A 27,801-nucleotide genomic window follows, 5' to 3' on the forward strand; every position below is an offset into this window, starting at 1 on the left:
GGAGACAGAAGAAAGGGGAAGAGCAGGAGACAGAAGCAAGGGGAGAGGAGGAGGAAGAAGAAGGGGTGAGGAGGAGGTAGAAGAAAGGGGAGAGAAAACAGAAGAAAGGGGAGACGAGGAGACAGAAGAATGGGGAGAGAATACAAAAGAATGGAGAGAGGAGGAAACAGTAGAAAGAAGGAAAAGCAGAAGAGGAAGAAGTAGAAAGAAAGAAGAAACACACAGAGGGAGAGAGAAGAAAGGGGAGGATGAGGAAGAATGGGTAGGTGGGAAGGTAAAGTAGGTAGGTCGGCAGCGAAGTAATTGATATCCATGCAGGTAAATAGGTAGGACTGTAGGTAAGGAAGGAGGTAAGTCTAAGTAGGGAAGTAGGGAAGCAGACAATTAGGTAAATAGGTGAAAGAGGTAGGTAACCAGAGAGGTAAGCGATATCCAAGTAGGTAAATAGGTTGAACTGTAGGTAGGGAAGTAGGGAAGTATGTAAATAGGAATGTACGTAAGGAAGAATGTATGTAGGGAAGTAGGGAAGCAGACAATTAGGTAGACATGTGACAGGTAGGTGGGCAGAAAGGTAATCGATATCCATGAAGGTAAATAGGTTGAACTGAAGGTAGGGAAGTAGGGAAGTACAAAAGTATGTAAGCAGGGAAGTAGGTAAGTAGATAGTTAGGTAGGTGGGCCAAGGAAATTACGCATGAGTTAGTATTGTCTATAATTAACCCCAGAGTCGAAGCAAAATAAAATAACTGAGGGATAACCAAAATAAAAAATACGAGGAAAAAGACGATACCGTGGTGAAAACGTTAATCCTTATAGTATATTTATTTTTATCTTAGTCGTGCTGTGACCAGACGATTTCACTCAGCTTAAGAGAGCGCCCTAGGAGTGGAGGGGTTAATGAAGGCTGGATCTAACCCCTCCAGTTCTACGATTTAAATACTGGTATTGGAGGAGATTTAACAATTAGAATCCAAGAGCCCTATTACTTCATAAAAATCGTCTGGAAAATCAATAAACCGTAAAAATATAATAAACTAGCAAAAATTAATAATGTATTGGAAGGTTTAAGTAGAGAGCAATGTTTAAGTGGGTAATGAGAGAGAGAGAGAGAGAGAGAGAGAGAGAGAGAGAGAGAGAGAATAATGAGGTGTTCGACAAGAGAGACAAAGAGTGAAAGAAAGCTAAGCCGAAGGGAGACGGGGAGAAAAAGGAAGAGATTTAGGACCAAGGAGGAGGAGAGGGGAAGGAGAGGGGAAGGAGAGGGAGGAGGGGGAGGGAAGGAGAGAGAGGAGGGGGAGGGGGAGGAGACAGAGGAAAGAGGGGGAAGGGGGAGGAGTAAGAAGAGGGAGAAGGGGCAATAGGAAACCGGGAATGGTGGCGGGATGAGCAGATTAAAGAAAGTTATGATGTTGAAGGACAGAGGGGGAAAAAAGGGAAAATGGCCGACGGAGGAGAAAGGGCGGTAGAGTGGACGGAATGAGGAGGAGGAGGAGGAGGAGGAAGAGGAAGTCAGGACAAAGGAAGATTTAGGCGATATGGGTGATGATGTTGTCAGAATTCAAGAGACAAAAGAATTTCATGTTCAGGTTACAATAACGAGTAAGGAAGGAAGGAAGGATGGAAGGAAAAAAGAAAGGAAAGAAGGATGGAAGGAGAAAAAAGAAAAGAAGAAAGACAAGAAGGAACGAAGGAACGAAGGTTACAAAGACATCTGATACGGGGTGATAAAGGAAGATGTTAAATGAGATGATGATGAAAGTAGGAACGCTGCAATGACTCTATAGACAAAGAAATTTCACGTTCAGGTTTCGATTGTGCGGAAGGGAAGAAGGGAGGAAGGAATCTACAGGTAAAACATGAAGGAATATATGCAAGGGACAGAAATGAGAAAGGAAGGCAGTCACGATTCCACCGACAAAGAAAATTCAGGTTCTGGATTGGTTTGTTTTGAAAAGGAAGAAGGTGGTCAAGAATCTACAGGCACTGGACAAAGAAAGATGGCGACGGAATGAGGTTGGGAGGAAGACAGTCGTGATTCTTCAGGCAAAGAGATCTTATGTTGAGGTTATGAACATGAGGAAGGGATGCAGGCTATTAGGATTCTTGTGACACTGTACATGATTCTACAGATTAAAAAAAAAAAAAAAACTCCTGCTCAAGAATGCCAAGTAAAGAAGGTAAAAAAAAAAAAAAAAGTAATGCTTTATTCAAATACTGGCATAGTGATAGGAAAAGCTCATTTTCAAGAAATGGTAATGTGATGACGCCGGGAAGGTTTAATATCTGGGTCAAAGAATAATATATTGATATAAGTTAATAAGGAGTTTCTAACACCACAACAAACGGCAACAGAGGTTATAAATTATCCAGATTATCCCTTTCGGTCTTATGAACCCGATTAGGTAGTTTATTCTGGATAATACCATACGATTTTAGTTCAGTAGGCAGAGATATATTACCCATAAAAGGGTTAATAATACCTAATTAACAGCAACATCATAAAGCAAAAGAGCATCAGAATATACATCAGTGCTGGTAGGTTCGTATGAGATGAGGAAAGAAGAGAGGGAGGGAGGAAGAAAAAGAGAAAATGATAAAGGAGAACCGGGGAAGGGAGGAAGAGGGCAGGAGAACAGAGAAGGAGAGGAAATAGGGGGTCTGAGGGGTAGATATGGGAAAGGAAAGTGAAGGCAAAACGGGAGAGAGGAGTGAAAGGAGAAAGGGAAATGGGGAAAGGGAGTTTAAGGGGTAGGAAATGTAAAGAAGGGAGAGGAGGTGAGGTGAAAAAAAGGAAGAAGACGGGAGAGAGGAGAGAAAGGGGAAGTGAATGTGGGAAAGGGGTAGAGGAAGGAGATTGTGGGGAAGATGGGGAGGTGAAAAAGGGGGGAACGAAGAGAAAGAGAGGATGGGTAGGAAAGGAGGAGGAGGAGGAGAAGGAGAAGGGTGGAAAGAAGGGTGAGGGGAAGAGCCGCGGGGGGAGTAGAGGTGGGCACAGAAAATAAGTAGGAAACTATCGAAAAGGCTGGAGGAAGAAAAGGGCCGAGTATAAGATAGATTGAGATAAAGTTGTAACAAGGGGCCCCCACTTGCCCCCATATTTTCTCCCTACACCCACACGCCCCCACACCATCCCCCTCGCTCTACCACTCCATGCTCCCTTATTCTCCCCAATCCTCACAGGCCCCACTTTCATTCCCCCTCTCTACCCCCCACTCGCTCCCCTTTAAGTCTCCTCCTCCTTTCCCTCCCTCTCTTCCCCTATACATACTGTCCCCTCTCAACCCCCCACTACCTCAACCCCCTCCCCACTCTCTTCCCCCCTACCTCTCCCATCCCCCTTTACCCCCCTCGACTCTCTCTCTCTATCCCCTCCCTCACCTCTCTCCCTCTGGCCCCCACCGCTAAATCCCTCTTATACTTCCATCATCATCATTATCACCCTGGTCCAATTTTCCGCAACAATAAATTGACTGGACATGACCCACAACGAAAGAAAATGAATAACACAAAGAGGGAGAAACATAAACCATCATCATCATCATCATCATCATCATTTTTTACCCGTTTCTCACTAGCATGAAAGGGGTAACATACAAAAGGTAAACGCTAGAGCCGCAAAATCATCATCATCATCATCATCATCATCATATTTTCCACTCTAACAAACCGGGTGACCTGGATTCAGAGGCAGGAAAGGTTTAGGACAAAAGCATATGCATATAACCATCATCCTGGCCTTCTTTCACGGCACTGTAGATGGGATGGGTAGGAGCCAGACATCAGAGAAATCAAGCACAGAAATAAGAGAATATAAGCGTAGTTCATTTACTTTTAACTGGCAGAGATCTTCGTCCTTTTGCAACTTAATCTAAGTAGTTCAGTGGCAAAATGAGACAGCACAATGACTCTAGCTTTTCTCCACAGCACTTCTTCGCGACTAGCACCACAAAATTTCGTGTTACTGATCAGTATTAATGACTGGGTGATGGCAGTTTTCGAGCCAGAGTAAAGTGGAGAGAGTATAGTCATCATTATCAACACCATATCATCATAATCATCATCACCACGAACAACAACTTCATCATCATCATCAACAACAACAGAATTTTAATCATCATTAACTTTTTAAACACCATCACCATCATCATAATCTGAGACTCATTACTAAACATGCATAGGGTGGGTACGATCTAGACATATAGGCATGTAAATATTATAATTATACATATGGGCCCCACGGAAGTGCAAAATAAATACTTGTATCTCATGCTTTTACATTTTATTATTTTCAATCATCTGAATCCAGTGTCGTATCTTTATTATAATTTTTATGTACCCTGACGATTTTATTCAGCTTAGATAGGATTTTTAGCAGTGGCTGGGTTAAGGAAGATTATACAGCATCTGACCTCTCCAGTCCACATAGCTTAATGTGTCAAAAATCGTCTGGAGAGTAAAATAACAAAATAGAAAATGTTAGGGGACTGAAGGGTTTAAAGTGTTGGAGATATACGAGATGCAGAGACACACAGCTGCTGACAGTGATGTTTGTGTCCTCGTGCATAAAGTCTGTGTTTAGCTTGTGTGTTCTCCCTGATTTTCTCTCTTACAGCCTATCTCGTTCTGTCTTCTCTTTGCTTCACTTCTCCTCTCTCTCTCTCTCTCTCTCTCTCTCTCACACACACACACACACACACACACACACACACACACACACACACACACACACACACACACACATACACAATAGTTAATTTCCTTCGTTCTCTCATCTAATTTCACCCTTTAGTATTATTTTTCCATTTTTCATCTCATTTCCTCTTTTCTCTTCTCCCTTCCTTTCTTTTCTTTCATCTTATTGACTCTTCACTTCTCTTCTCTTCTCTCATCTCCTCATCTCTCCCTCCAGTCTCATTATCTCTCCTCTCCTATCCTTTGTCTTCATCTCTTGCCTTCTCTCTTCTTTCACATCCTTTCTTGTCTATTCCTCGCTCCCGTTTTATCATCTTTATCTTTTTCTCTCTTCTTCTTTCACCTCCTTTATATTTCTCTCTCCTCTCCCCTCCTTCCCTCTCCTCTCTTTTCTTCTCTACCCTCCTCCTCTCCTCTCCTTTATATTTTTCTCTCCCCCTCCCCCCTCCACCTCTCTATCGCAGGCCTGTGTGTGCGATGTAGAGGCCCCCAGGGTGCGACTGGGGGGGCCCGTGTTCCCTCAGGGGGCTACCAACTCACACAGGTTACAGCACGGAGGTGGGAGGGGGTGAAGGAGGTGTAGGCGGAGGGAAGGGGTGGAGGAGGCGTAGAAAGAGGGAGGAAGGAAGGAAGAACGTGGGGAAGTATGGAAGCAGCAAGTACGCAAGAAGGCTGGAGGGAAGGATGGCAGGAAAGAAAGGAGGAAAAAATGAGAGAGAGAGAGAGAGAGAGAGAGAGAGAGAGAGAGAGAGAGAGAGAGAGAACAGGAAACAGACACGACAAAAAGAATTCAGCATTAACAGAGAATTAAAGATAGCACATAATCCAAACACAAATAAAACCAAACTAAACACACTATACAAGAGAAAAAAACACCAGTATCAGCAGCTGTGTATCTCCGTGCCTCGTCTGTCTGTGCCGCTTTAAAAATAATAAAAAAAACATGGGGCATAGATAAGAGAAATCCTTGCACTGATAGATGGCATATATTTTTCTGTGTGTATATTGTGTGTATGTCCGGAGCCTACACACACCCCATGTATAACAGTGGGAATATGATGATGATAACAGTGACAATGATGATAGATGATGATGATCATCATCATGACAATGATGATGATGATGACGGTGACCATGATGACAATGATGATGATGATGACGGTGACCATGATGACAATGATGATGATGATGACGGTGACCATGATGACAATGATGATGATGATGACGGTGACCATGATGACAATGATGATGATGATGACGGTGACTATGATGACAATGATGATGATGATATTTAATAATAATAATAATAATAATAATAAAATCGACGCCGGCCATGAACGATGACAAAAATAGCTAATAATTGTACTCATAATAATAATAATAATAATAATAATAATAATCATAATGCTGAACACACTTTTTGGTCAGTCCGTGCATTAAATCGCTAGAACATGGCGCTAATACCACCAGGTCTTGTGATGTAAGTAAAAGATATATACAGTATTTCACCATGTGTGGAATATCATAAACCCTTCAATACGGTGACCTCATTCTTTTTATACTTTATTCCTGCTACCTCCGGACGATTTTGCTTTGCGAGAGAGAGGCTTGTGGTACGGGAGGGGTTTGAATTTGTCTTTTTCGAAATCTTCACTGCTACCCTGGTCCCTTAAGCTGAATTAAATCGTCTGATACTAACAAGAACATAAGAAGAGTAATAATCATAATTATAATAATAATAATAATAATAATAATAATAATAATAATAATAATAATAATGTCCTCAGACTGAAGGAGTTAATCTCTTTAATACGATTACTTCTTTCTTGCTAATTTTTGTTTGCTATGCCCAGACGATTTTATTCAGCTTTGGTTGGACCTCTATCAACAGACCGGTTAATGAAAGCTGTAACTAATCCCTGTTGTCTGATGAATCTCTCCTCAGCTGAATAAAATCGTTTGGGGTTCGCAAGAATAAACTAAAAGGAGACATCGCAATTCAGATAAGGCTTACCCTTTGTCTCACTTACTCTTCCTCGCAAAACAAAATCTTCTGGTTCTGACTTGAAAAATAATATAAATAAAAATAAGATCATTCACAGCAGCCCTTTAAATGTTATGATTTTTTTTGTTCTATAAAACCACCTGTTATTAACGTGAATACAGTATGGAACAACACCCACAGCAACCCTTTGACTGCTATGATTTCTCTAAGCTGGGTATAATCGTCTGGTGTTTGCCTGAATACATGATCTAAACTCATATCTCAACTCGGTATCAGATCATACAACCCTCTTCACAAATAAAATACTTTACTCTTCTAATAAGGAACTAAACCGCTTTATATTATCCTATGTTACGATACTAGTGTAGTTATAGTAAGCTGATAAACACAACCAAGCACCACATAAAAAAAATATATAACAGTAGCGACGATAATTACAACCATGCAGTACAGGACACATATTGCACAGCTGGGACCACATTATTTTATGTTATGGTACGAGCAAAGTGGAGAATCACAGCCATACACTTCAGACACTATACAAAGCAGCTGTGACAAGTTCCGCCTCTATGGTACGCCTGTCTCTCGCTAAGCCACTGTAAACACCTAAAGTATGATTTATATGGCTGGTGTAAAGCTTTGCACACGCATGACCAGCCATACATCATACAAGATGTGAGCGTAATCCACTGTAAACACCGATCTCTTGTGATACGTATGGCAAGGTTAAAGCATATGGATGGCCTAGCATGCGTGGATCTACAAGCCTGTACCCTCTCTCTCTCTCTCTCTCTCTCACACACACACACACACACACACACACACACACACACACACACACGTTTGTTTACATTTGCCTCGGATGGTAAAACACGGACCAAAATGGCAGAGGTCATGCCACCAAAGTTTAAGGCATCAGAACGAGAGCGGCATTTTTCATTTGATTCTTTTTGCTACCACATAATTTTACTCAGTTTAGAATAAGCCTCTCGTGCTGACAGGGTTAAAAAAGTTCAAATAATCCTTACAGTACAATGACTTCTCCTGCGACTCGATTCTTTCTACATCCAGACGATTTTATTCAGCTAAGAAAAAGGCCTCTCGACTTGAAGAGGTTAAGCAGTCTCCTTTAACCCTTTCAGTCTCATGAGGTCTTAAGAAGTTTCCATTAACCCTTTCAGTATGATGACGTCTTTTCAACACCTGCACAACGATAAGGAGCGGTATTCTTGTGCGGTTAGGAAACTTACTAACTCCTCTTCCTTAGCAATTTGTTTTTGGAGATGTGTAGTTTATATCCTTTTGTATATTATTTATGTAGAGCATCGCGATACTGGAAGGATTTATGTAACACAGAGGAGGACAGTAAGATGCAATAAACAAAATATATCGCTTAAGAAAACTGCGAGACAGCTTCCATAACCGACGAGAAAACGGAACAAGGTCTTTCATAATTCTTGGTATTCCCAGACGACAACTCCGGAGAATATTCTGGAACTGGATGAGTTAGATAATATTTTCATTTACCCTTACACTACTTGGGTGCTTTCCAAATCTAAATACAGTCGTCCAATGGCGGGATGAATAAAATAAATACGATGTACTTGGCCTGAAGTTGTTAAAGGTTACATGTAATATGTAGTGCGTGATGGTATTTGTCATGTGAAAGTTTGAGGAATTATAGTAAAGGGCATTATGCTACGTGGAGCGTACTTGTGGTCAGATTTTTGTTCGAAGCACACGCTCATACATTCTCATAATCTCTATCTAATATATATATATATATATATATATATATATATATATATATATATATATATATATATCAACCAACAATCCAACAACCGTCCAATCAACCAACCAACCAATCAACTAACAAATAAATCAACCAACCAACTTACCAATCAATAAACCAACCAATCAAGGAACCAAGCAACCAAACAAAAGGGTGGGCAGAGAAGAGTAGTGGGGGCGGGTTGATGTGGCGGTGATTAGTAGGGCAGGGAAGGACGAGTACACCCTGTGGAAACGGGTAATGTATAAGGAATATCGTACAGCAGGGTGATACGTCTTGTAAACTCGATTTGTCGGTCAGAGAAAGGACAGTGTTGAAGGTGAGGATTGGACAGGAAGAGCTGGGACGGTGGTGGATGGTGGGGCACAGCGAGGATGGATGCAGGGTGATAGGAAAATAAATGTTAAAAAGTAAAGCATGATCGCTGCTGAAGGTTGGGCAGTAAATGCCAGGTAAAGGTTTAACATTTTCAAAACACTGTGCATGTTCCTTATATTCTTACTACTTCTCTGCTATTCTGTTAAAGGTTATAAAACACCTGTTGTACCACAGAGGTTATTGAAAGCTATATCTAATTCCTCTGGTTCGAAAAATCTCCCCCAAACTTAGCAATATCGCCTGTAGGTAGCAAAAATTTAAAGGAAAATCAGCTCTCAGAAGGAAATGGTTAAAGAAATGTTCCCTCCTACCAGCAAGAAGAGAAACATAAACAAAAACCAAGGGAAAAGGTAACAAAAGCCAATTTCATATGTGTGGCGTCTTACATAAAACGTAAAAATTTTGGTACGGAGAAGATTTGTTTCTGACAGTGATATAAAAATGTGAAAATGCGTGGAACTATAAAAGGAAGAAGGAAGAGGGAGAGTGAGGAGAGAGAGGATGGAGGGAGACAGGGAGACTGATAGGTTGGCAAGGGGGAACATGGGATATAAAAAGGACAAGAGGAGGAAGATAGATAGGGAGACACAGGGAGACAGACAGAGAGGGAGGAAGGAGTGAGACAGAGGTAGAGAAGCAGGAACGGGTGACGCAAAAATGGAGAGAGAAAAAGGGACAAAGTGGGGTAGAGAGAGAAAAAGAGATAGAAAGGAGACAAAAAAAATATGAGAGACAAGTAAACAGAGATGGAGACAGGAGAAGAAGGAAGACAAGGAGTATGACAAAGGAAGACAAACGAAGAAAGATACAGTAAGGGTGACAGACAAGGCGAAACGAGACGCAAATGGAAAGGAGGGGGGAAGACAGGAAAAAAAATAACAGGGAAACTTAGAGGGAAGAGAAATGGAAAAGATGAAAGGTAGGTTGACATGGAAGAAAAAACGAATAAAAGAAAGTGAGATGCATGAAAATAGAGAGTGAGGCAGAGAGACAAACTGAGAGACAGAGAAGTGAGGCAGAGAGACAGACTGAGAGACAGAGAAAGAGAGAGGTCGCCAGCCAAGTTAAGAATGATCACCAAACTGGCCGAATAGTTTACACGTCCCGAACGGTCCACCATTTATTCGGCTCAGAGAAGAAGAGGGGAAATTTTTACTTGCATTCCCTTCCCCTCCGTGAAATTCCCCCTCGGATCCCTTTCGGTGGGAGGGGAGGAACTGTCGCCAAGTTTGCTGGGCCTGGGATGGAGGTGTGGGGAGGGGGGAGAAGAGTGGGGTGGTGAGGGGTGGAGAGGTAAAGGGAGGTGGGTGAGGGATGAAGAGATAAAGGGAATGGGTGCGAGGAGAAGGGGACGAGGGGCAGTGGGGAAGAGGTAAGGGGTTGAGAGGTGATGGGAAGAGAGTGTACAGGGGAGTACAGAAGAGAGCAAAGATGGGTGGGGAGGTGAGAAGAAAGGAAGTGAAGGCTGGAGAGGTGATGAGAAGAGGCTGGGGAGTGGAGAAGTGAGGAGAAGAGGGCGAAGGGTTGGGAAGTGGGGAAAAAGGGTGAGAGATGGGAAGGTTAAGGTAGGGTGTGAATGGTGAGGATGTGAGGAGATGGGTAAGGATTGGGGATGTGAGGGGAAAGGGATAAGGAGTGGGGTGTTGAGAGAAATGGGGAGAAGAGGGGAGGTGAGGGGAGTGGGGTGAGATGTGGTGAAGTAAAGGGGAGTGAGGTGAGGGGTGGATAATAATAGGGCGGGAATGGACAATAAAATGAGTGGACAGGGGAGAGGAAGGGAGAGGCAAGGTTTGAGAATTAAGAGATTACAATTAAGGATGAAGTCAGGGGAGTTGAGTGAGGGGTGGGGAGGTCAGGCTGGGGACTGAAGGGATTACGATGAGGTTCGAGATGAGAGGAGAGGAGTGAAGGTAGTGTGCTAGGGTTGGGGAACGGAGGGATTGAAATGGGGAAAGTAGGGAGGGTGATGTCAGGGGAATGGGGAGGGAGAGAAGGGGGATGGAATTAAGGAGAGGGGGGGTGAAGGAATGGGACAAAACTGGGATGATGATTATGTAACAAGGGATAAATACGAGAGGAAAATAGGGTAAGGAATGAGGATGGGATAAGGGACGAGGGAACAGGAAGGAGATGGGGGAAGAGGGAGTGAGTAAGGAAAAGGCTGTAGAAATGGACTGGGGATGAGGGAGAGGGGAGGAAAGAGGATGAGGGAATAAGGAGGGGATGTGAAGGTAAAGAGGAGTAGGGTAAATTGGGATGGGATGATGGGGGAAGAAATGTGGCAAGGAATAGTGACGACCCATTAAAAAAAAAAAAAAAAAAAAAAAAAAAAGGGAGAGGAGTTTGAAGGGATGAGGGAGGGAGTGGGTAAGGGGATGAGAGTCTTGGCATGATGGATGGGAATACGAGAAAAGAGGGGCGAAAAAGAAAACGAGAAAGGTAAAAAAGGTGCATGCATGAGGGGCGGAAGTAAAACGAGTGGGTGAGAGATAATTGGAGGAGATAAAAAGATAATGACTGATAATTAGTGAGGTGTAAGATAATTACATGTGAAGGTGAATAAAGAATGATAAAAACAGAAGGGAAATTACAGAGCGTATGTTAAGAGGCGATGAATGAATGAATGATTGAACGAATGATAACATGTGAGGAATATCTGCGCAGGCATGAAGCTGAATGAACTTTGAAAAAAAAAAAAAAAAAAAACAGAAGCCAGAAACTTATTAACAAACGATCAATGAACGAATGAATGAATGTGGAAATAACTGAAGTATGACTGAATTACAAGTAGAGGTGAATGAACACTATATAAAAAGGAGACTTCACCCATTTTTTTAAATATCTGACGATAATTCTTTAACTTAAGCACCTCACGTAATGAAAGGGTTTAATTTGGGTATATCTAATCTCTCCGGTTAGAAAAAAAAAATCCTCTCAGCTGAATAAATTTGTCTGGAAGTAGCAAGAATGAAATCTACATCATCGTAGGGAAGTGGTCAAGGGTTTAAAATGTGACGGACAATGGGTGAAAGGGAGAAGTTAAAGTATGAATAAATAAATAAATAAAAAAATGTTGAAAAAGTGAATGGCGTGTAAATTGAAGGACGGTGAATAAAAGACTAAGTAGAATTAAAGACTGTTTACTTAAAAATCAAACCGCAATGAAAAACCAAAGCCCTTATGTTTGACGGTCATTTATGGAGCGTCTGATGATTCTAAATGTGTTCTGCCTGATTCCCACACTACATAAGAAGACCAACAACGATATACAACTGCCAGACATACTGTATCTTTGTCACGTGCTTCAGAAATATCATTAAAAAACTGGGGTCCTCCCTTTCGCCATTCTTAAGTTTAGCATATACGGCAGGGTGAAAAAAAAAAAATGGTGGAGTAGGTAAATAAAAAAAAAATAAAGATTAAGGAGGACAGTGTACAGTGAGGGGTGAGGGGTCAAGGAATGAGTATCCCCTTCAATCCATCGACTTCATTTTTTTCTTGCTTTACTGTACAGATTTGGAGAACATCAGTGAAGATGGTAATGAAAGCTGCATCTGACCCCTTCAGTTCGAAAAGTCCATCCTGAGTTACATAAAAAAAAAAATGGCGGTAGTAGGGACGAAAGAAAAGACATCACACCGAAGGGTTGAGAGGTATGAACTTAATGTTAAGTTGCATGTAGAGTTGAGGACATAAACACTGATTTATTTTCTTCCCATAAATTAAGATACAGTCAGAAATGATCCCCCAAAGCCAGTGATGCGATCCTCGAAAACAATAAACATTTCCGAACACTGTGAAGAAGTTTCGTAAGTGCTGGGCTAACAAACAAATGTAAATTTTTTTTTTCCAAAATAGTTCAAGAACAACGATGCAACAGGTTATGAGAAAGTATGGACAATAAAAAGACGGACGGTATAGAGTGGATGAGGAAGGAGTGATATACTGAAGAAGGGAAGGAGGATGAAAGGAATATGGGTGATTATGGAAGAAAAGAAGTATGAGAAGGATAGGCGATGATGGTGGTTGCTGCTGCTGCTGCTGCTGCTGCTGATGATGATGATGATGATGATGATGATGATGATGATGATTTGTAGGAGAAATGAAGGATAGTTACTGGTTTCAGGGATAGTTGCTGGAGGCGAGTTATGACTGAGAAAAAGAACTATAGAATAAGATGTGCCAAATAACCCCTTGGATGACGAAAGTGAGAGGCAGGAAAGAATAATAAAGGATGGTGACCGGTTTCAGGATTAGTTAGTAGAGGGATGGCAGAAAAGGAATGCTAGAAAAAGGGCTGAAAGACAGAACGGATGTGTTAACCCTTGTCGCGCAGGTTTTACTCAGCTGAGGGAAATCATGAGGTGGTAAGCAGCATGAAATACCCACAAGCATTCAAAGGATCAAAAAATTCAGGTAAGCTCAGTCGTCTGGTGGTATAATCGGCTTGTATTCATCTGACGGAACTTGGCCACTCCCACAACTTATATACTATGCCGTGGTTATGTGAAATTCGACGAGTTCCACTTATAAAGTAGAAATGAGTCGCCTTGGTTACCAGTTAAATATACCGTTCAATTTAACTACATCTGGCTAACGAGCTGAAACTGGTTGTGGGTGTTTGTTAAGTTCGAGTAAATGAGCTACAGTCTGTGTGCAATATCAAAGTGCTTCAGTAATATCGATCGAGAAAATCAAAAGTATTTTGAAACTCTTCACCCCAAGGGGTTTCTCCTCAGCTGAAAAATAAAAAGGCTTCTGTTAGCCAAAATAAAATACAAAGTATGTCCTAGGGCTGAAGGGATTAAATGAAGCTGTTTGTAACCCTTCACCCAGAGGGGCCTGTCCTAAACTGAAAAAAACTGTTTGACGTAAGCCAAAGTAACATACACACTGCATCTTTGGCCTATGAGGGTAAACGCCTGCACAACAGGGATACCGTGTGTCACAGATCAATAAAACTGTCCGTGTGTCATCCAGTGAAGCAAAACTCCAACTGCGGGAGTCGGTAAAAAAAAGTGCTGTATCGACAAGTGTAGGCTACAGGTTAATTAATTATGTAAGAATGACAAGATGTCCAGGAAGTGCTGTATGTATTGATGTCGACTGACCTTTGCTGTGGCTGACACTGTTCCGACTGACTGAATCTCTTTACTATGATGACGCCTGTTTCAATTTATTCTTGCAACCACCAAATGATTTTATCCATCTTGAGAAAGACGAGTCTCACAGAGAGGATTAGTGAAGACTATACAACCCCTGCATTTCGACAAATCTCCCTTAAGGTAACTAGCACTATCTGAAGGAGCAAGAATAATGTGCAAAATGCAGGTTAAGGGATGAGGAACGAGACATACGGAAAGGTTAATAAAGGCTACAACTAAATCCTCCGGTTCGACAAAGCTCTCCCACGCAAGGGCGCCACAGGTGTTGGGGGCAAGTAGGGGCAGTTACCCCCTCCTGAATTTTTTTGTGGGGGGCAAATTTTTTTCCCCAATATCTCGTCGTCAACTCGTTACAGACATGCTATGCAGCACTAACAAGAAATGACTCTGAACATATGCTGTGGTGTTACCCCTCATAGAAGTAGTTTTCCTTTATTAACCAATGAAGGACCTGCTTATGTTCAACACTGAAATAATTATTCTATCTATCTATACCGTATACATCGTGCGATCTGTACTTTAACCCACACTGGCTGTACTTATCCCCCATCTTCACTACTGGAGTCTTCCAGCGCTACTGCTCCCAAGATGAATAAATTGTCTGGAGAATAACAGCAATAAAATATAAAAAAGTCCGTTAATTGCTAATGAGTGCTATGAAATATCCAGTATCTGCTGTTATATACGTCGCCTGACCTTTGTTCATCTTGACTCTTGACGTTCTGTTGCCACTGAATAAATCCTCACCCCCCGAGGCCCGTAGAGGTCAGCCTAGAGCTGTGTTTCTTGGCCTCTTTCAGCTATAACCCATTATCAGGAAATAAGGAAAGCGCGGCGACCCATGATGTCAGACGAATAAATTGCAGCGATAATATATCCAGGTTAATACACATGACTATAGAATAACGAATCGATAATATGACATTTAAATTAAACTTGTATCATGGCTTTAGATAACTTTATGTCTTACAAAGACATTCCAAAAACTATACTTACAACACTGAATAATGGGAAAAGGACATAGGATGAAGAAGTCTGACAATGAATTCGTATATTACGTTAATTCTTGATCTCTAAACCTAATGATACAAGTGTATGACTTGCAGCCTGTCAGACAGAGATATATATTTATAAATTATGTATCTGAAGAAACTTTATAGCACATAAGATAAAGATTCGTGGCAAGTATTACATACATTATGTTGACTATGCAGTACGTTTTAGAGTGACATGAAGGAAATTGGTAACAAATGAAGTAAATGACAATTTTACTGTCCCCTACAAATAAATTCTGCCTGAAAGACTGGCGACAAAACAGCCAAGGTCGATGTAACGAAACAGGCAGAACGTGGTGACGAAATGGGTCTGAAAGAAGGAAGGAATAAAGAAGAAATAGCACCAAACCATAATATGGTTATATGACACTAAGGTTGGCGCTGAAGTGGTCTTGACGTGAAAGTAGTGTGAGGGAGAAAAGGTCAACGTCAATGGGAAGTCCTAAAATTATTCATGTCATGAAACCAAATATGTAACCTGTTAGGAGTAGACCAAAAATAAAGGCTGGAAGAAACACGGAAATATCAAGAGGAGAGGTAGAAGAGAAGAAAATGACAGTAAGGTCTGAAATGTGGTGACGAAAAGGGTTGGTGAAGAAATGAGCTGTATCCCACGTTTGTAATACTTGCGCAATGTGTTGATAATAACGAGATATGTGTAGCATAAAGGATAATACAGTGTAACTTTCAACATAAACAACTTACAAAGATGTATTAAAGTCCCTTTCCCCTTAACTTGGAACAGGTTTATTTTCCTTTTACATCTTTCTCATAATTCAGTGGCGGAATAAGCAATGGTACGGCTTTGCAACCTTTCCATAGCACTTCTTTGTGACTAGCATCATAATCAAGTGTTTATTATTACAACTCTGCATTCAAGGAGGATAAATGATCAAATTATATCAAGTTAGTGTAAAATGGGAAATGCAGCCTCATAGGTTCATGGTCTGACGTCACTTAGGAAAGCCCCCTAGCGGGAGTTACGGTAACTAAGCTACACAAGAAGACAGTCTAAAAATCTCTCTCTCTCTCTCTCTCTCTCTCTCTCTCTCTCTCTCTCTCTCTCTCTCAATGGTGTTTGCAAAGTTGGCTGTGGCTGTCTAAGCTGGGGCAATGGTGGTGGTTGTATTGTTGGCCGTTGTGGTTGTAATGGCATAATGGTAGGTCAATGGTAGCTGTATAACTACTGTATATGATTATATGTGATTATGATGGTTACAGTAATGGTGATAGTCCTCATGTTGGTAGTTGTGGTTGTGATGGTAGAATGGTAAGCCAGTTGTAGCTACATATCAGTGGTTGCGCGGTCATGAAGAAATGTTATGACAGGCAAGCAGAGCCACAGTATCGGCTTTTTCTGCCACTGGGCAACGTGAATTATGCTGTATAAAGACGAAATCTGCACCAAGTTAAGGTGAAACAACTCTAGTCACCAGTTCACCAAAATGTAATACTTGATCCTTGTTGTGAAGTAATGAAGTGATTGGGATTCACTCTTGGTGGTGCAGTTTTCACATTTTCTAAATATAATCGTGTTTATGGTTACTAAGAATAAAACATTACAATTATGTACAAACAGTCTTAATAAAACGTTACAACATGTACAGTTAGGCAGAATAAAGCGTTCGTGACTTCGGCAACAGAAGGGTTGAGACCAACTAATCCTCCCTATCTCTGCTGTAGACAGTTGTGCTGAGCTAGTGAGAATACAGTGTAAGTGGTGGGTAGACTTAGTGATAAAACGCTTCATTCATGTAGAGTTAGTGAGAATAAAACGTCACAGTCGTGTAGACTTAGTGATATAACGCTACAGACGTGTAGCGTTTGTGAGAACAAGACGCTAATATCGTGTAGAGTTAGTGATTATAAAACATTTCAGACTTTTGCAACAGAGGGGCTAAACCCTGAGATCAACTGGTAATAAAATGTTACAGACATGTAGGGTTTGTGACAAAACCCTACAGTTGTGTACTGTTTGTGAAAAGACGCAACAGTCACACTGAGTTAGTGAGAATAAAACATTTCTGACTTTGGCGGCAGAGGAGCTAAGCCCCGAGATCAAGTGAAAATAAAACGTAACAGTCATGCTGAGTTTGTGCAAATAAAACACTTCACACTTTGGCTGCAGAGGTGCTAAATCCTGAGATCAACTGGTAAACGGTCATGCAGAGTTAGCGATAATAAAACATCTCTGACTTTGCCGGCATCTGAGTTAAATCCTGAGATGAACTGACAATAAAATGTTAGTTGTGTACAGTTAGTGATAATAAAACATTCTGACTTTGGCGGCAACAGAGCTGAACGCTGAGATTAAGCAGTCCTCCCTTACTTTGCCTCCTTTTCCGCCAGCCGTTTGCTCCTCCTCAGGACCCACGTTTCATTCTCCTTAGTGTCCAGTTTTCGTTTTTTCCCTGCCATTTCCACTGCGACGTCAACCTTCATTCTCACTCTCTTACCGTTAACACTTTACCTGACTTTGTCCTTCTTTTCACGTTTTCCGTACCTCTGTCACTCGTCAGTTTTCTCTTCCTTCCTCTCGTTCCTTCTTGTGCTGTTAAGGTTGAGGTGGAGACCTGGCCTTGTAGGTGCGGCGTGGCTTGGTCTTCCTGCCACACGTCGTCCTCTTCACCCACTTGTACTTCAGGGAACTTCGCCTCCAGTATCCTCATCACACGGTTCATGGGAATGTCGTCGTTTGCACCATGAGTGAAGGCAAATGCGTCGCTAATCATCTCGTTGCAGTCGGTGACTGATATCATTTTAACATAATACAGCCAATCAAGGAACCTACTGACGTCCTTATACTCATTCCTATCAATGTCAAGGTGTGGTACCTCGCTCGCGAACTCCTTGCAGAGGCCATAGTCTATAATTCGTGGAACATACGTTTTTCCTCCGCTGTTCACATCAGTTTCAAGTATTATATTACACAAGTGTAGATCATTATGGGAATAACTCTTATCGTGAATTTCCCTGAGTTTATGACCAACTTTAAGAAACACAGGATGTAGATGCTGTTGTTCAAGATCCTTCCAGCAGCTGCCTAACAGCCTGCCTTCTACGTACTCCATTATTATGACGGGTCTGTCACAGCACACGGCGTACAGGCGCGGCGCTCCCCCACTCCCATCCAGGTCGAACATACACCGTGCTTCCTTCAGAAACAGCTGCAACATGAACTCCTCTTGCTCCTCTTTACCCCACTTCAGACACGCCCGCTGCCCCTTGTACACCACCATTTCAGTCCAAGCGTACATTCCCTGCCCGATTCGCTTCAGCACACTGACGTCCGCCGCTAACTTCTCCCAAGTAAACACTACCGACTCCATCCCGGTCAGATCAGGTGGAGGTTCCCACTGTCCATTACCCCGGCCGATTGCCATCAGCCCGGGGGAGACACACCCGTTAAACATTTTCAAGTTAAATTTAATATATTGTTTAAGCTAATTATATATATTCAAAGCACGTATATATAATTAAATCAATACAGAAAGATTCAGGTGTAAAAAGTAAATAATTATGGTCAAGCTACTGAAGTACTTGTTCGATCTGCTGACCAAGGGTAGCAAGTACGCATCCTCAATAAATCATAGCGATCATAGAATTCTGAGGGAGAGAGAGAAAGAGAGAGAACACTTGCAGGGATGATTGCAGTGGTAATGTCAATGGTATTTATAATAATATGGATAATGTAGTAGTGGCAGTAATGATAGTGGTAGTAATGATGGTGGTAGTGACAATCATGGTAGTGTTGCTGTTGCTCAATCCCGGTCCGCCTGACCAAGCAGACCCGTTGGCCGCAGATAAGCAACCGCTCCCATAGGGTTATCCCATAGGTTTCCTACACAGTTGGTGTCGTGTCTGCGTCTCAGTGTGGCCTGTGCTGTGAAGTGGTTTATGTGTTATGTTGTGTGAGCTGATTCTACAAGCGGGGCACGTGTTTGTTATTCCACCCAACCCAGAGTATGTCCAGTAACTTAGGAGGACTGGGTGATGTTTTGATCTAAGACTAGCTAGGTGAACTCGATCAGCTCTATTAAAGGATACTTCAGATAGCTGGACTTCAAGAAGGGGGGGGTTTGTACTATACTGTTTTGATCGATGTGATGTATTGCCCTGCGCATGAAGTGGTATGTAGGTGTTTCTTCATTGCCTGTGTTTGAATGTCTGGAGGTGGGATGCTGTTGACGAGGGCCTGGTAATGTTTGTGTGGCGATGGTTTTATGTGCCTTGTTGTAATGTGTGGTTCCGTCATATAACGACAGGGATGTTGTGTGGCAGCATCATTCTGGCGCGTAGAAGTGTGTGCCTCTCACATCGGGGACTTTAGGTTTTGAGTGTAAGTGGGCTATAAGAGTAGTATTGGTGCAGCAGGTGATACGTAGAGCGTTTTTGTCAATGGTCTGCAAGGTGTTGCGGTGAGTGCTCGATAGGGTGGGAGCCTAGGCGAGGGAAGCACAGGACATCACTGGTCGGATATCTTGTTTGAACAGTGGAGGGAGAGTTCCTTTTTGTTGTCCAAAGTCTGTTTCAATGTCCTAAGCGCGTTTTGTCTCGGGGACCACCGCCTCTTTATGTCTTGTATGTGGCCCCTGAAGGTGTGTCCACTGTCATATCACTTAACGGATCTAAGAGATAGAGGTATGTGGTACAGGCACATCGTTAAGTGTGATGTTAGAGGTGTATCTGTGCCACTGGTGATGGGTGTGGTGGCGGATCTGATTGAAGCAATCGTCAGCATGTTGACCTTGACTAATGCCTAATGTGTAGAGGAAATCTTCTTCCAATGAGCAAGCTGTGGTTGCGATATGGTGTGTATTGTCATGTTAATACTATCTGTACATGATGCAATGTTTGAGGGCGGTTGCGGTGTGGAAATACTATGCTTGAACGGGATGCAGAGTGTTTGAGAAAATAGGTGAGAGAACGGAGTCCTGGGGAACCCCGTTAAGAATGTTTCGTGTTCTTAATGACCTGGCGTGGAATGCAACATGTCTGTCTGACAAATAACTGACAAGCTAGTGTTTGATGTGATTTTTATGACTGGTCTGCGTCGATGGACGGCATCATATGCCTTATTAATGTTTATTGTAAGAGGTGTAGGTTGCGCAGGTCTCGCCGAACTGATAGCGTCAGATGCATGTTGTATGAGGTTGGTTAGTAAGGTGTTAGTGGAGTGTGGTGTTCTAAAGCCGTGTTGTGAGGGAGCAAGGGCAATATGCAGCGTGACGTTAAGAATCGGGGGTTCAGTTGTCTTGGATGGTGTGTTGGGTAGTGTTATGGGGCCGTGCGAAGAAGGGTGTACTGGGTTTGGTTTGAATGTAGTGATGACTGCTCCGTGTTTCTACACTTGGGAATACGTCAGTCTGTGTGTGTGTGTGTGTGTGTGTGTGTGTGTGTGTGTGTGTGTGTGTGTGTGTGTGTGTGTGTGTGTGTGTGTGTGTGTGTGTGTGTGTGTGTGTGTGTGTGTGTGTGTGTGTGTGTGTGTGTGTGTGTGTGTGTGTGTGTGTGTGTGTGTGTGTGTGTGTGTGTGTGTGTGTGTGTGTGTGTGTGTGTGTGTGTGTGTGTGTGTGTGTGTGTGTGTGTGTGTGTGTGTGTGTGTGTGTGTGTGTGTGTGTGTGTGTGTGTGTGTGTGTGTGTGTGTGTGTGTGTGTGTGTGTGTGTGTGTGTGTGTGTGTGTGTGTGTGTGTGTGTGTGTGTGTGTGTGTGTGTGTGTGTGTGTGTGTGTGTGTGTGTGTGTGTGTGTGTGTGTGTGTGTGTGTGTGTGTGTGTGTGTGTGTGTGTGTGTGTGTGTGTGTGTGTGTGTGTGTGTGTGTGTGTGTGTGTGTGTGTGTGTGTGTGTGTGTGTGTGTGTGTGTGTGTGTGTGTGTGTGTGTGTGTGTGTGTGTGTGTGTGTGTGTGTGTGTGTGTGTGTGTGTGTGTGTGTGTGTGTGTGTGTGTGTGTGTGTGTGTGTGTGTGTGTGTGTGTGTGTGTGTGTGTGTGTGTGTGTGTGTGTGTGTGTGTGTGTGTGTGTGTGTGTGTGTGTGTGTGTGTGTGTGTGTGTGTGTGTGTGTGTGTGTGTGTGTGTGTGTGTGTGTGTGTGTTTAGTTGATAATGTTTATGAGGGCCGGGATGCGCTGTGGTCCTAAATGGTTTAGGTGGTGGTGGTGTTAACATTGGTAGCTGTAACAGTGGTAGTAACGGTAGTGGTAATGATATCGCTAATAGTGATGATGGTGGCTGTGATGACTTGTAGATGCGGCAGTAATAGTGATGATAGTGGTAGTCATGATATTTACGAGTATAATGATAATAATGGTAACGATGACAACTGAAGAGATAGTTGTAGCCTTAAGACTGGTAATTATGATAATGGTAGTGATGATATCGGTGGTGATGACAGATTGGTAATGACAGCGGTAGTGATGACATTAGTAATGATGTGGACAGTGATGTCAGATTGGTAATGATAGTGGTAGTGACGACACATTAGTAATGATTGTAGCAGTGATGACACATTAATAATGACAATGGTAGTGATGACATATTAGTAATAATAGTGGTAGTGACGACACATTAGTAATGATAGTGGTAGTGATGGCATATTAGTAATGATAATGGTAGTGATGACACATTAGTAATGATAGTGGTAGTGATGGCATATTAGTAATGATAGTGGTAGTGATGACACATTAGTAATGATAGTTGTAGTGATGACACATTAATAATGATAGTGGTAGTGATGACAGTTTAGTAATGATAGTGGTAGTGGTGACAGTAGTGGTGATAGAGTTGGTTGTAATGTTAGTAATAGTGATGACGGATCAGTGGTGGTGACTCCTGTACTATTTGCCACAACAGTGATTATAACAATTTTTATGGAGCTGATAGTGATGACAGTTTGTGATGCTTGTGGTAACTCTGACCACAGTGGTAGAGGAGGTAATGGTTGTGATGATCGTGGTAGTGAAGATAAATGGCTGTGATGATCGTTGTTGTGAAGATAAATGACTGTGATGATCGTTGAAGTAAAGATAAATGGTTGTGATGATCGTGGTAGTGAAGATAAATGGATGTGATGATCGTGGTAGTGAAGATGACTGTGATGATCGTGGTAGTGAAGATAAATGGTTGTGATGATCGTGGTAGTAACGATAAATGGTTGTGATGTTCATGGTAGTGAAGATAAATGGTTGTGATGATCGTGGTAGCATTCATAAATGGTTGTGATCATGGCGATGGCGGTTATGACGTCACTGGTAGTTATGATATCAAAACACACACACACACACACACACACACACACACACACACACACACACACACACACACACACACACACACACACACACAAATAGGATGCTAGTCGGGAAGAGGTGCAATGGAAAGGATGCAGAGCCGTAGCATTGACTTTCTCTGCCACTGAGCTACGTGACAAAGGCTACAAAAGGACCAAAATCTGGGCCAAGTTACAGTGACAGACCTACAGTATCAGACTTTTATTTAACTTAGATCTCCTTCATTGTACTGATGGAGTTAATGCAGGTACTGTCTTGAAGTTCAGAAGGTCTCTCAAAAGCTGAAGAAAATGGTCTAAGTATGGCAAAAAAAAAATAAATAATAATAAATATGAGACGAACCCTTTAATTCAGGGTTCGTATTCTCGTTGGGCTCCCTAACACTTCTTCCTAAGCGATTTATTTTGCTTAACTTACCACCCTCTTGTGTGTTGTTTAGGTCATTCTCACAACGCCATATTGCGCATAAATGATGTGCAGAATCATACTGACTAGCCGTACTCCAAAATAAATCGCTAAGATGAAGGTGTTAGGAAGCCTCTATAAGCGATGAGAAAACAGGTCCAGGTGACATAATTTTGTCTTGCTGCTTATACTGAACTTAGGCCTCTCGTAGTGAAGGGGCTAGGTAAGGATTTATCAAACTCCTCCAGTTATAAAACTACATAATAAGCTGAATAAACTCGCCAGGAAATGACAACAAGAAAATGCAAAAAAAAAGAAAAAGCCATCCCCGGCCTCCCTGGGTCAAACTAATTTCTGCTGACGTCATTTTGTATATAATTACTGCCTGACTTTTTTTTCTCTTAATTCAGGAGTGTCTAAAAATAGGGGTTAATGAAGGCTATATCTGACCTCACCTGCTCAAAAAGCCTAACCTATGCTGAATAAAATCGTCTGGAGAGAGCAGGAGTGAAATTGTAAAAAGACGCCAACGTATCGAATGGGGTTTATGTAGAGATAACAGGTGCAAGGTCAAGGGCGTGACATTTGGTATTCGCGCTCTCTCTCTCTCTCTCTCTCTCTCTCTCTCTCTCTCTCTCGTCAGGCAGGTTATAGGAGGTCTGCTTTAGGGGTCTGTCGTTATTGTTTTACTGTTCTGATCCACACCTTTGCAACACCGTATCTTGGGCAACAGCAATATGCAACAGAAATACAATGATACAAACACCTTCTTGACTTCTATTATTTTGATGGGGTAAAATTTCACTTGCCAAATTGTCTGATAGCTCTACTTTCATGTTTTTTTTGTTTTTTTTAAATTTTTTCTCACTCCAAAACGGGCTCAGATTGGGTAACACGCGGCTTTTCTCTATGGAAGAGGAAGAGGAGGAGGAGGAGGAGGAGGAGGGGGAAGAGGAGGAGGAGGAGGAGGAGGGGGAGGGGGAAGAGGAGGAGGAGGAAGTGGTTCTGATTAAAAGAACTAGAAAACATTAAGTGCTAATATTTATTAAAGATGAGGAAAGTGCATTATGGCTTATTATGGATATGCTGTATTTGCTAATGCTGTTACATTTTGGCTGTGGTGTAGAACTGCATAGTTTTGCTATGATTGTTTTGTTTCTGGATCTTACTTTACCCCATCTTTTAGGAGGACATTAGCGCGAGAATAATGACGATGACGATAGTGATGACGATAATGGAGATGACGACAACGATTTCAGTGACAATAATGATGATGATAATGATGATGAGAGAGTAAATTAATGTTTCTGTCCCCTCAAAGTTCTCAATTCCTCATCCTCAGATTTATATATTAGCTCAGTAATTTTTATAGTACTTCAATAAACCTATAAACCGAATCACGAAAAATTAATAACTAATATAAATGTTGTCAAAGCTCGTCAAAATAACCCCTTAAGTTCAATGACATATCTATTTTAACTTATTTTCCTGCCACAAAACGATGGTCTTAACTTGGGAGAGGCCAGTACTAATTTACGAATAAAATCTTTGGTTATGATTAATGCAAGCAGAAACAGCAGCGTGTTTCATGTATTTCAGGTATTTTGATCTCACAAATTGCCTATCAAACGATGCAATCAACGGTGCTTGAATATGGAATTATTAGTCGATATGCATATCACAAATCTATCTATCTATCTCTCTATCTATCCATCCATCTATCTATCGATCTACCTCTATCTATCTCTCTACACGTACGGAATATGAAAGTTCGTCAGGGTTAACCTCAAGTGATACCAAGAAAACAAAGTTGCGTTACTCTCTGCAGGAAAAAATGGCAGGCTCAAATTACTGAAATATGGTGAAATTACTGTGAAGGAAATCATACTCGTATATAATAAGGTGAACCCAGGTGGCGGTGGGATGAGTGACAGAAGGTATACAGAGACGGTGGCTGCGCATAATTTCGTGGAAGCGTTATGTCTAACAGTTAAGATATCTCACATCCTCACAAAGACAGTACAGTAGAAACCCATACAATGCTTAATGCCTTCACCACAATGACATGATTTGCATTATATATATGGTAAACATCAAACAATTTCATAAACCTTCGGAGAGGTCTCTAGTAGTGAAGGGCTTAATTACGGCTATAAATAATCTCTCAACTTCGACAGTCTCCCCTAATTACAATCGCAGATAAAAAGGGCAATAAATAAATATGAATAAAAAATAAACAAATAAGTCATGGGATGGAAATAATCAATAGAATGGGAAGCCACTTCAAAACTGATCCAAATCGCCTGATGGTTGCAAAAGTAAAATAAACCTCTCGTGTCCTGAAGGGTTAAGTCATAATGGAGTGGGCAACTCTTTTGATTTACGGTTTCTTTAGCTGCCACCCTTACAGTGCCTCTCTCTCTCTCTCTCTCTCTCTCTCTCTCTCTCTCTCTCTCTATCACATCATCATCATCATCATCATCATCCTAACTCTGTTCTTGACTAACAGCAGGAAGGGTAGGATCCAGAAACAGGAAAAGGACAAGATAAAAGCAGGTGAGCGCATTACTCTATGATTTATCCGTGTGTTTAACGAATTACAAAAAAATCAAGAATTAATTGAAGCTGTATACGTATTTCTGTCATGACGATATTTACCCCGTGCTAGTATTTTACACCAGTACACAATTCCTACTATTTGTTAACCCATACAGTCACGTGACGTAATTCATATTCTCATCGTTCCTTCCAGATTCTCTCTCTCTCTCTCTCTCTCTCTCACACACACACACACACACACACACACACACACACACAACACACACACACACACACACACACACACACACACACACACACACACACACACACACACACACCAAAGAGCAGGACAGTACCTTAACTAAAGATGTCACAAAAAGCGAGTCTGGCTACGAAGGAGAGTGATCAATCTTGCTTTACGTTTTTCTTCACACGCGGCCGCCGCAAAAAAATTCTCCCGAAAAAGCAGAGAGAGGAACCTGCCGACTAACGGAGCGGACCAAGCGGGGAAAATGACAAAAAGGCAACTCGAGCGGGGAAAAGGGAGGCAGAAAAAAAAGAGGGACCCACTGCCAGGAAAAAATCACATGGAAATAAGTTTTGCTTTCTTTCTTTTCCGATCCTCCTGCCATTTACAAACCTTTGTCCATTTGCTGAAAAAAATTGTTCACGCAATGGCGTATGGATCTTCGTGTGTGTTTATGTGTATATATATATATATATATATATATATATATATATATATATATATATATATATATATACCTTCGTGTGTGTGTGTGTATATATATATATAAAACAAAATATTGTTATTCAACTAATGTATACTACAGCTGGGAATAAAAACAACTGGGTAAGGTTCACAAAAATATGCTAGTTCTTAATGAAAATCGTGAAGTTAATCCTTCATATAAACAGAAAAGCTTAGCCGAAATACTACCAGTGTATTTACCTATCGTTACCATATCATTAATGTTTTATTTGTTGTAGGTAGATGACATACTGCGATTCATACCATATGCTATTATTTCCTGGGACAAAAACAAATAAAGATTTAAATGCAAGTACAACATCTAGCTTACCTTTCGTACACTGAGTAAGAATCTCCGCCACGCCTGACATCACCACTGGACACGGCACTAACCTGAAACGGGAAAAGAGGAAAAATTAAGAGAGGTATCATTAACACACACGCCGATGACACATTTTTGTAGTTTATTCTTGATGCTACTTGATTTTATTGAACATGGGAAAGCCTCAGAGAACGAGATAATAGTACGTTATAGTGCCCACCATCCACTTACTCGGTGTAATGTCATCTTCTGAGATTCTATACTGAACGACAAGCCAAATGGTAAGAAAATTAAAAAACTGGGTTGTGATCAAAAAAAGAAAGAGAAACCTGGTGGTTTACCATGTTACATAACTTGGACTGAATGTATCCCATGAAGGGTTTAATCAAGGGATGGTTTGGGTTCACTGATCACATATATCACTCAAAGAGACTTTTGGAACGGGAGGAGTTAGACACAGACTTCATTTACCCCATCACCATTACATATCTCCCCTAAACTGAATAAAATCGCCTGGAAGTAATAAGAATAAAATACCTTACCGGAATAAAGAATTTGATAAAGGTTATAGTTCTCTCGTCCAGTTCCAAAAGTCTCCAAAAAAAATAAAAATAAATAAATAGTCTTGTGACAGCATGAACATAGTTTGTCATCAGATTCAAAGGACTAAACTTGTGATCGCAATGGGGAAGGTAAATCCACAATTTCTGACACTAATGCTGAAACACATGACAGAAATAACTGAACAGTGACCCTTTTACCGTGTTCTTAGTTGGGTTTTTCACAATGGAATGCAGAGTACCCATCCCGTACCATCACAAGTGTTTTAAAATTGTACAACGGTGATATTCAGTCCCATACTATTTGCTTTCAAAGTGTATGAGAGCGAGGCCAGGCTTCCGCTGTCTACTGCATTCTGTGGTAAACTAGCAACACAGGCCCGTCTCTATCGCTGAATTTGAGGTATCCATGATAAAACAATGTGCGCCTGGTAAAACTAAAATTCTGTCATAACCTAGGTAGGGTGCATATGTGCACGCGCATGCTCTTCCCGACCCTCCTAAGGGGTTACATCCAACGAGGTGAATCTCTGGGAGGGTACTTCCCCTGCGGGTCAAACCTCCACTGGACAACTGACTCCTTAGGGGTCTGAATTCCTTTGGAGGCCTATCCCCTTGAGGAGAACAATTTCCTCAAAATGGATGGCAAACCCTCATGGACAGTTCAAGCCTTCCACTCACATGTAATATTTTAGCTTTGATGGCATATTTCAACGTAAAACACACACACACACACACACATACAGAAAGAGATAGATAGAGAGAGAGAGAAAGAGAGAGAGAGGGGGGGAGGGGGAGAAGCTTTTTAATCACATGATCAACAAACCTTGTCATCTATTGGGAATCGAACCTAC

This window comes from Coenobita brevimanus, chromosome 75, assembly GCF_032717465.1.
Source record: "Coenobita brevimanus isolate Jiangsu-jjx chromosome 75, ASM3271746v2, whole genome shotgun sequence".
Lineage (NCBI taxonomy): Eukaryota > Metazoa > Arthropoda > Malacostraca > Decapoda > Coenobitidae > Coenobita > Coenobita brevimanus.